The sequence below is a fragment of the Mercurialis annua genome, linkage group LG5 (genome assembly GCF_937616625.2).
Source record: "Mercurialis annua linkage group LG5, ddMerAnnu1.2, whole genome shotgun sequence".
Lineage (NCBI taxonomy): Eukaryota > Viridiplantae > Streptophyta > Magnoliopsida > Malpighiales > Euphorbiaceae > Mercurialis > Mercurialis annua.
The window spans coordinates 19,044,038-19,053,631 of NC_065574.1; positions in this window are offsets into that span (position 1 = coordinate 19,044,038).

Sequence of the window (9,594 nt, forward strand, 5' to 3'; positions counted from 1 at the left end):
GGTGCATAAGGAGGTAATCATTGATACATCCCAAACACATACTTTACACTTGTTACCAACCAGAAAATCCATACTGACTTGAGCGTCGGAGTGGCTTTCAGGCAACACCAGCCTGAAACCCTTTACCTTATTTGTTCATTGTGCAGGAAACTGTTCGAAGGCAATCTAAGGAGATCTCGAAATAGTCGACATGTATTAATATTTTTTAGTTTAATTTTACATAATATTACATAGGTATATTTTTGATGTAAATAAAAATATTTTTTATATGAATTTTAGAAGAAAAAAAAAGTAAGGTTAAATTAGAAAAATCCAACAAAATTGCTAAGGAAGTTATACTTTCTTGGGTTTTACTAGTGAAGTTACTTTCCTAGTTAAAGGGAAGTCAAACTTCTAACTTCCCTAGAAGTAAAATGTATAAACTGAACAAAGTAAAAAAAATTTGCTACTTCCCGAAAAGTACAACTTCCCTAACCTATTTACCCCCCAACTAAGCGAGCCCTTAATGTAGATGAATATAACGTACCTGTGACCTCCTCTTTCAAAATATATTAAAATTAACTCAGAAACAAAATTGAAATTTAATATCATAAAATTTCCTATTCAAACGTTTATTAACCTTCTCTAAATAATAATATCTCATTAAATCCACCACTAAAAATATAGTCTCAAAACAAAAGACACGTAGATTAATTCAAAGTAATTAATAGTTGTTCTAAACATTCTCCAAAATAATTGTTTGTAAAGAAAAGGAAATCTAACTCGGATGGCATCGTTGACCCACCTAACCAAACCAAATCAGCTTGCACGAATCTAAATAGATGGATCAATGTGGTCTATCTCCCGAAAAATAGGTGGCAAGGGGTGAACTGCCTACTTAATAGAATATAGCTAATTATATTTATATATATATATATGACAGCAACAAACAAAGCAAATAACAGAATATCATTTAATCAAATCATACACCTATCACCTCTCATATACCAACCCACATATACAATCAGACAAATTAAATCATAATTTTATTTTATTTCTTTAATTAGGGCCCTGTTTAACCTAGTTGAATCATACCCAATAGTTGCCGGCCATCACAAAAATATTACCAATGTATATATCGCACAAGATACTAAACACATTAGTATCCCGACACCACCCCAGTGTCTAGCAAAACGCACAAGATATTCTTTACTTTCTAGAATATCCCGACACCGTAGTGCCTAGCAAAATGTTTATCACATCATTTGTCCCATCTTGTCACAATTTAATCGTCACATTTCTAAACCATTGGATATAATCAGTCCTGGGTAAGCAAACTGTCAACTTCCTTAATTATCAAAATTTATTTATAAACTGCCTCATCAAATATAACTAATTACTGACAACACGTATCCAATATTTTCATACTTCTCAAATTTTACAAACATATAGCATGAATATAATGAAACTAAAAACAAACAGACAATCTTATGCTGATTCAGACCTCTAGCACATAATAATCATGTACCACAGTAAATGGCAATCATATAATAATGGGAAAAGGGTCATTTATGCCCCTATGGTTTGGCTTTAGGATCAATTAAGCCCTTAACGTACGGAAAGGTTCAAATATGCCCCTAACGTCTTAAAATGTTGACAACAAGGCCCCTAATTTTGATGCATAAATGAAATGTTAGGGGCCTGGTTGTCCAAATCAGGGGTCTAATTGTTCATTTTTTAGACGTTAGAGGCATATTTGAACCTTTTTATACGTTGAGGGCTTACTTGATCCAAAAGACAAACCATAGAGGCATAAATGACCCTTTTCCCTATAATAATCCACATTTAGCAACCAATATGTCACGGCCCAAGTTACTGAGCCGCGACCAGCGCTAGGGAATGGCAGTGGTAGCTCCAAATCCCATAGCAAGCCTAGAACCACTATAAATTTTTCGCAAATAAAATATATTATATATAAACGTCTTCAGAAAACTTCTTTAGATAATATAATTATAAATTAAAATATCATATTTCTTTCCTGAAAACGTTTACAAAACGATTCGTAGAAACCAGTCTTACCAAGCGATATCTCATCCAGCACTGCCCTGTTTCTAGTCATAATCACGACCAATTCCACTCATGGCAATTGGTATCGAAATCAAACGGATAAAACACCTTATTTAAACAAATATCATCTATCAACCGCATCAGAGTTTACAATTAAAATTCCGTTTGAAATCAAAACATTACTCTTATACTGACACCTACTGACCACTACAGCTCTATAGGAACTCGTACTTTGTGCAAGTCAAACGACTTCTGACACAAAGGAGATGATCTGTCTAATCCGAATCCGGTCACCTGAAAGATACAACAGTCAGGGGTTAGTATTTGGGGAAATATTGAGTGAGTTTGCAAATTACTAACGATATTATAAAAACATAACATCGCATGCTCAAAACGTATATAAACCAATACATGATACAAGAAAATAACATTACGTTCTTAAGCGTTAAATCCGATCGAAACCCTAATCTTAAGCTCCTAATGTATCGTGTTCATATCGACTCATTTCATATAGAATCATTTCAATCCAAATGGTCCGGTCCCGAGATAATTCAACCGAGTTCAACCGCGACCAACCATTTAATCCCAAGTCGTGGGTCCCGAGATAATTCAACCGAGTTCAACCCACTAGATACGGGTCCCGGGATAGTTCTACCGAGTTCAACTTCGTATCTCTCATTCATATTCCATCTTTCATGTTCGTATCATGCGCATTCATATCATCAATAACAATCTAGACACGCTAGACTGACTCAAATACTGGTGATCACACAGTCTATTGACACCCAATAGGTACTTACTTTTTTCGGATCGCACACTAGATTCAAATATTCAAAACAATCAATAAAACAATATATCATACAATCAAATCGTATAACTGCGATGTATCTGATAATAATATTCATAATATATGAAATTAGCTTTTGGAATTAATACGCGAAAGTTAAATGCAACTCACAGTGACCGCTATCCAAATAATTGTAATATCATAATCCCACGAACGTAAGTTCCATGTGTCATTCGATCCCTCAACTATTCCAGCTCGTCGGTCTAGTAGCTTGTCGATACATTAGTTTCCTATTCAAATCATATGTATGTTTAATTGATAAGCGTAAATTTGGTATCAAAATCCTAATCATATTTTTTATGTTCTATGTCCAAATTTCATCAAATTGAAGTCCGTAAACTTCAAACAACTCAAAGCACTAAGCATCAAACCTCAGAACATTGAAACGGGTTACGAATGACCTAAATTTGGTTCGGGAAGGGTCCTGGCATGCACGTCGTGAGGCACCCCCTCACGTCGTGAGGGAGCTCCTTACGTCGTGAGTACGTGACCTCCGACCTCTAATCCGATACCAACATGTTTCCAACGTGTTTCCGACCTCCTAACACGTATCCACATCAAAACGACATCCCAAACAATCATAAACGTAGTAAAAACGCTTAAAACAAATCGAATACACGAATTCAATAAAATCGCTCGATTCAAAACCTAGGAAGCAACTAAAACCTCACTTACAGCAACCAAACATTGATTCTTACCTTAGTTTGATTCTCTAGGATGATATACAATCCTTTCCCCTTTCCAACACAACAAGAATCGCTCAATTCCGAGTCCGAACAAAGAAATTATGCCGATTGCAAATTCGCTCGCGTCGCGAGATTATGTCTCACGTCATGAGACACCCCTAAACAGCTCCAAATGTTGCCTCGAATGCTTCCAACACCCCTAACTCATTGCGACATGTTTCTACATCAATATAACACAAAATCCAACTCAATAATCATCAAAAACGTCAAAAACGACGTGATTACGGTTGATACGATTCGATATCAATATAACAGCCCTATAATTATCAAAACCCTAAGCCAAAACGTCAAGCGTACCTCAATTCAAAGCTTGGAGATGATAGAGATCGAATTTCTGAAGAGAAAGGAACGAAAATCACGTGATTCGGACGAGAAATAGCGAAACGGCGGCGGATCGAAGTTGATCGTCGTTTTCTTCTTTCCCCTCATTCTCTGGATCCTGCTTTTGAATCTTATGATTCATATGCTTAATATATATATGTTGGATAATTGCCCCTTTTGGTCCCTCACTTCTTTTGTTTTAACCAGTTCTCTTTCAAACTTTCTATTTTAAAATCAAACGGTTCATTACTCGCTTTACCTCATATACGTACATATTATTTATACCCAAATAACTAATACTAATTCACAACTATTATTTCCGTTGATAATCTTTTAATTTCAATTCCCGATAATTGATATTTTATTTACGATTTGGGATTTAAACTTTATCTTAATAATTTTGCTTACCACTTTCCTTAGTCCTAATCTCATTTCTTTAATTCAATATAAATTTTCAAAATTTCCATATTCAAATTTCTTAACCGACCTCCTCGGGTTTATTTACTTTAATTATTCCAGAAATCTTTCCAATGTCGCCTCTCTAGCGGTTCAAAACCTGACACGTGGTCTAATTGACGATATCAAAACTTTGGGGTATTACACAATACATATACATAAATATAATTAATTATACTTACCTCGATCGCGTAATAATCTAACTATCAGATTATGCTACCAGCTATCTACTTTATCCCCTTCTCCTAAAATAATAACGTTATGTATTTTCTTATTTTTCTCATATTTTTAAAATTCCAAAATAATAATAACTAAAGGTATTCACTTATTCGATTTTCTTTATTATATATATATATATATATATATATATATATATAATTAATATAAAACAATAAATTGAAACGAAATATAGTATACAACATTTGATATATTATTATAGTATAATAAGAACAAAAGGAACATATTTTAGGAATTAAAAGAAATAAACATATATTTTCTTTTTCTTTGAGATGGTCGAATCCATAAATAAAGTTACATAATTAAAATCTGGACAATAAAACTCTACTATATTATTTCTCAACATTAGAATATTATAGGAAAATAGTGGTCCCAACTTTTGAAATTTCAATTCTCCATACCATTCTCTAACATTCACAAAAATAAACAATTTCTCTTTCCTGTGTCATCATTTTGTCCTTTTCAATATATGAAAGGATGAAGAACAAATGCCATGTACGTATAGGTTTTGGAAAAACTTTAAATTGATTATACATATATCTTTATATTTAAAAAAAGAAAAAAGAATGATAATATGCTATCAACAATCACCATCAATAAAACACCACAATTTAATTACCAATACAAACGAAAATAAAATATCTTTGATTTGTCCAAATATAGATGCAGAGAATAGAAAATAATGATGAAGAATAAGAAGTGAAATTTGTTTTGAGTATACAAGTACGGCTGGATTTATTTTCTTTATATATAAAACTATTAGGGTTAGGTTTTATTTTGTAAAGGTTAAATTACAATTATGCCACTTTATCTTATTTGTAAATATAATTAATAATTAATTACATATATATATATTAGTATTAAATTATTATTATTATTATTGTCATTATTATTATATTATTGTCATTATTATTATTATTATTATTATTATTTGGAAGTTACATTTCTTCCCTCCTTAAAAGAATTTCGTCCCCGAAATTTACAATCGTACCTGAATTTTCGAATAAGTGAGGATATTGATGTCGTACATCCTATTGTTATTTTTGTCTTGCCTGTTGTCTTTTCAAAATAATGCGACTTCAGACGCATCTTCAATATTGAAATTCTTGCGTCATTGCCACCTGATCGGGGTTTTCTTCTTGTTGTCCTGATTAAACTTGGTTTAATGTCTTTTCGATCTGGCATCTCATTCTTAGTAGCGTATTTACTTTATTATCACTTCCATGAGAGTTCATCTTATAATCCCAAAGCTGCTGTTATAGTTCTTGCTGTCATTAATCATTGACTAATATTCCCTTGATCTCGTATTCAGTTTGTAATAATCATCGGTTGTCGTCCGCCTCCTTTATGCATGAGTAGTCAATGACGTGTTATCCACATCCTTAATGACATACTTTTAAAAATATACGTTCTTATAACAAAAAATCTGTAGTTTTAATCTTTACTGGCATCCCTTGTTGTCACGTTCCTTCTCTAGACGTTTATCTTTAATTCCTACTTTTCTCTTCGACTGTTCACCCTTTTGTTATGGATAGCTTCGCGTTACTGGACTAATTAAGAACTGTTCACCATTGTTATAAATGTTCCTTTCTCAGACCGTTGTCTTCATTTCTTATTCTTCTCTTTCACTATCTGATACTTCGTTTCTTTATCAAATAATCATTTCTAGATTGTACTTCATCTTTCATGACCATTATTCCTTCATGAATTTGAGTTCAACAAACTTCAATTATCTTTTAATTCTTCTTTTTCCTTCCTTTATCAAGCTGTCGTAAGCCTAACGTCGTTTTGCTAGTCACGATCTTTATTCATTCGCTATTGTTATAAACGCTCCATTTTGCGTTGATCTACATTATGTAGCTTGCATAGTTGCATTTGTTTACCGATACCATTCATATTCCTCATTTCTTTTGCTTTTCTTTGGTTGACCTTTAAAGGTTAACTCAAGCTTTCTCTTTACTTATCTGTCAAAGATGTCTCCTCATTTCATTCTAATTCTTCACCTTTACGTTAACTTTATAAGAATCTTATATGTCCTCTTAGTACTTGGCTTTTCCGTAGATCCTTCTTATTTTTTAGCATTCGCTTAACTTTGTTGACCAATCCTTGTCTAATTTCATTCTTACCTTTAAGTTTCAGCTGATTCAATAGATCTTTAATAGTTTATTGACTTAATTTCACATTTATCCGCTTTTGTATTTGCATAATCTATAACCGACAACGTCATAAGTTTTCATCATTTTCTTTATCGCAGTTCCTTCTTGTTATATGAATGACTTTTCTTTCATCTTATATTTCTATTTTTTTTTGAACCTCTTATATCTTTCATCTGATCATGACAGCTCTATTATTGCTGTACTTATTCTGATGATCCTTCTAATGTGTTTCTAGAACTTTCCATTTCTCTCATCATTTTACAAATCTTTTATTTATACTCGTATCTTACTACGCTTCCTATGATTCTCATATGTATCCTTACCCTTATACTGGGGTTCTATAACTTAATTTCTTTCCGTTTACATGTCTTATATTTCCCGACGCCAATATTAATAAGGTTGCATATCCTTTGTATATCACTTGATGTTCATCATTCCATATCATCATCTTCATGGTTCTTCACACTCTTACTCTCTTTCTTCCGATATGATTCTTAATCGTTACATTATTTATCTCGTCGTAAGAATAATCATTATATACTTCGTCACTTCGTACCTTTACTTTTCTTTCTTACAATATAATTCTCCGTCATTTCATTCTTTTTTCTAACATGAGGATAAATATTGTATCCTCAGACATTTCCAGCGCATCGCATCTTAACTGCGTATGCTCTCCGGCGATAATTCCTTATTCGCATTTTACTTTAGCCTTGTTAGCTTTGTTACAATTAATCGTTAACATGGCTTTATTCTATTATTAGGGTTTATTTTACAAATCTTATTCTTATTTATTAAGAATCTTTTATTATCCGTCGCAGGGCTTTACATCTGAGTTTACTTACTAAGCAAAACGATCTCAAAACATCTTTTGGCTGGCCAGCTCTTTTTAAACTACTTTTCATAAATCATTTGAAATCGTTAATACAATTATAGCTCAGAGTGATGACACCTCTCATCACGAAAGAGTTGCTTAAAATTGCATTTTTCTTCATCATTGTAAAGATATGATGCATGATCTAGAGTTTGAAAATCGTTCTTTTATGCATCCCTATCATGATGATGCAATGTCACATGCGATGTCTGAGCATAATTGTATTTTGAAAAGTCTTAAAACAATTTCATACTTTTCATAAAATCGTAAGTTTACTCTAGATTGTACACTCTGCGACTATTATGGCTTTCTTTGTTATTATTGAGTACGTTATAACTTTTTGTATTGCTGTCACTTTTTGTCGTTTTCCCGACTATTCCTCTGTCACATCACTTCTTTTTCCATATCTTCAATAACTCAACTCAATTCAAAGTTCTCTATTGCTGTAATCACTACATCCACTTCTTCGATACATTGTATCATGTCATATACCAATGCAGGTATTGATGTTTCGCATCAATTCCCTTTTCATTAATCTATCTTTTACTCTACAGCTTCTAGAACGTAATATAGGAATCACGTTCGCAATAATTATATGATATATGTTCATTATATTATTGTGTTTGTAAATTATGTTTATACGTTCTTTTATTAGTCGCGTGTTTATTATCATCGCTTCCTATAGGTTCTCGTTGCCTGAGGTATTATCCTATAGGTATATCCTAATACTGATATTCTATTATGCAATGCAGCAAACATATACATAGCAATGCAAACATATTAACACAAACACACAAAGCATATAAATCATTAATACCCGGAGGTGCCTGATGCGGAACACTAGGTTCCCTAATGACTACGCCTGTATGTCGGCCTCTAACTCTTCTACCGGAGTTGCCTCCACCTCTATGCACGAAATGGGGGTTTGTCCTAATTCTAGAGGATGTGTTAACGTAGTCCGGATGGAACTCACGCCTAAAATAGAAGGGTCGTACATGATCGCCCTCCCACTCACGTTCAGTCTCGATTCTACGGGCCATCGTAGTGAGCATCCCAAAATGTTCACCTACATACTCATAAAGCTCACCAAACTCAGGCCCTAAGCCTCTGACATATCTACGGTTGATGGTTCTGTTATCTTCGTTCAGATCAGGGACTCCCTCAACCATTCGCAGAAAATCAGCAGAATACAACCCTACTGTTAGCATTACTCGGGAGAAGGAGCGCATCTGCCTCCTAACTTGATTTAGAGCTATCTGTGCCTGACCGTTTGCTATATCTGCATCTTCTCTCAAATTGCGGGATCTCTGCACTCTAGACCAGAAATGCCCGCTTCTGTACTCCTCAATGTCTAATTCATCTAACAGTTCCTCTTCTTCAGACTCCTCGTCTTGAGGATCTTCTTCTTCTAACTCTTCTTCTAATTCCTCTTCTTGGTTCTCTGCTAGGTCCTCCTCTGGATCCTCCTCAGGATCTTCTTCAGGATCCTCTTCCGGATCTTTCTCCGGTTCCTCCTCATCTTCTTCGTTATACTCTATTTCTGGCGAGTGTACTCTGCCCCTATTTCCAGAAGAACTGCCAATTTCTGAAACAGACATATAGCCATTTTGATAAATTTCTGGAGATCTCCTATTATCTGCATGGAATCCGTTCTGATGGACCCCAGATGGTTCGCCTATTTCGTTGTGAAATCCATTTTGAAATATAGGAGGTGCTTCCTCCCGTTCTTCAGCAGCATGTGACTGAGCTCCGTTCTGCCCAGACATGCTGAAAAGAAACAATTTCAAACATAAGCGACCATCTGGGCCCATTTCCACACGCAATTCCAATATCAACTTATAAAATGCTGTAAACATTTAGCATTTAATCCAGCCGCACGTAGTTCGCAAGCAGATAACTATTTAACAATCCAAG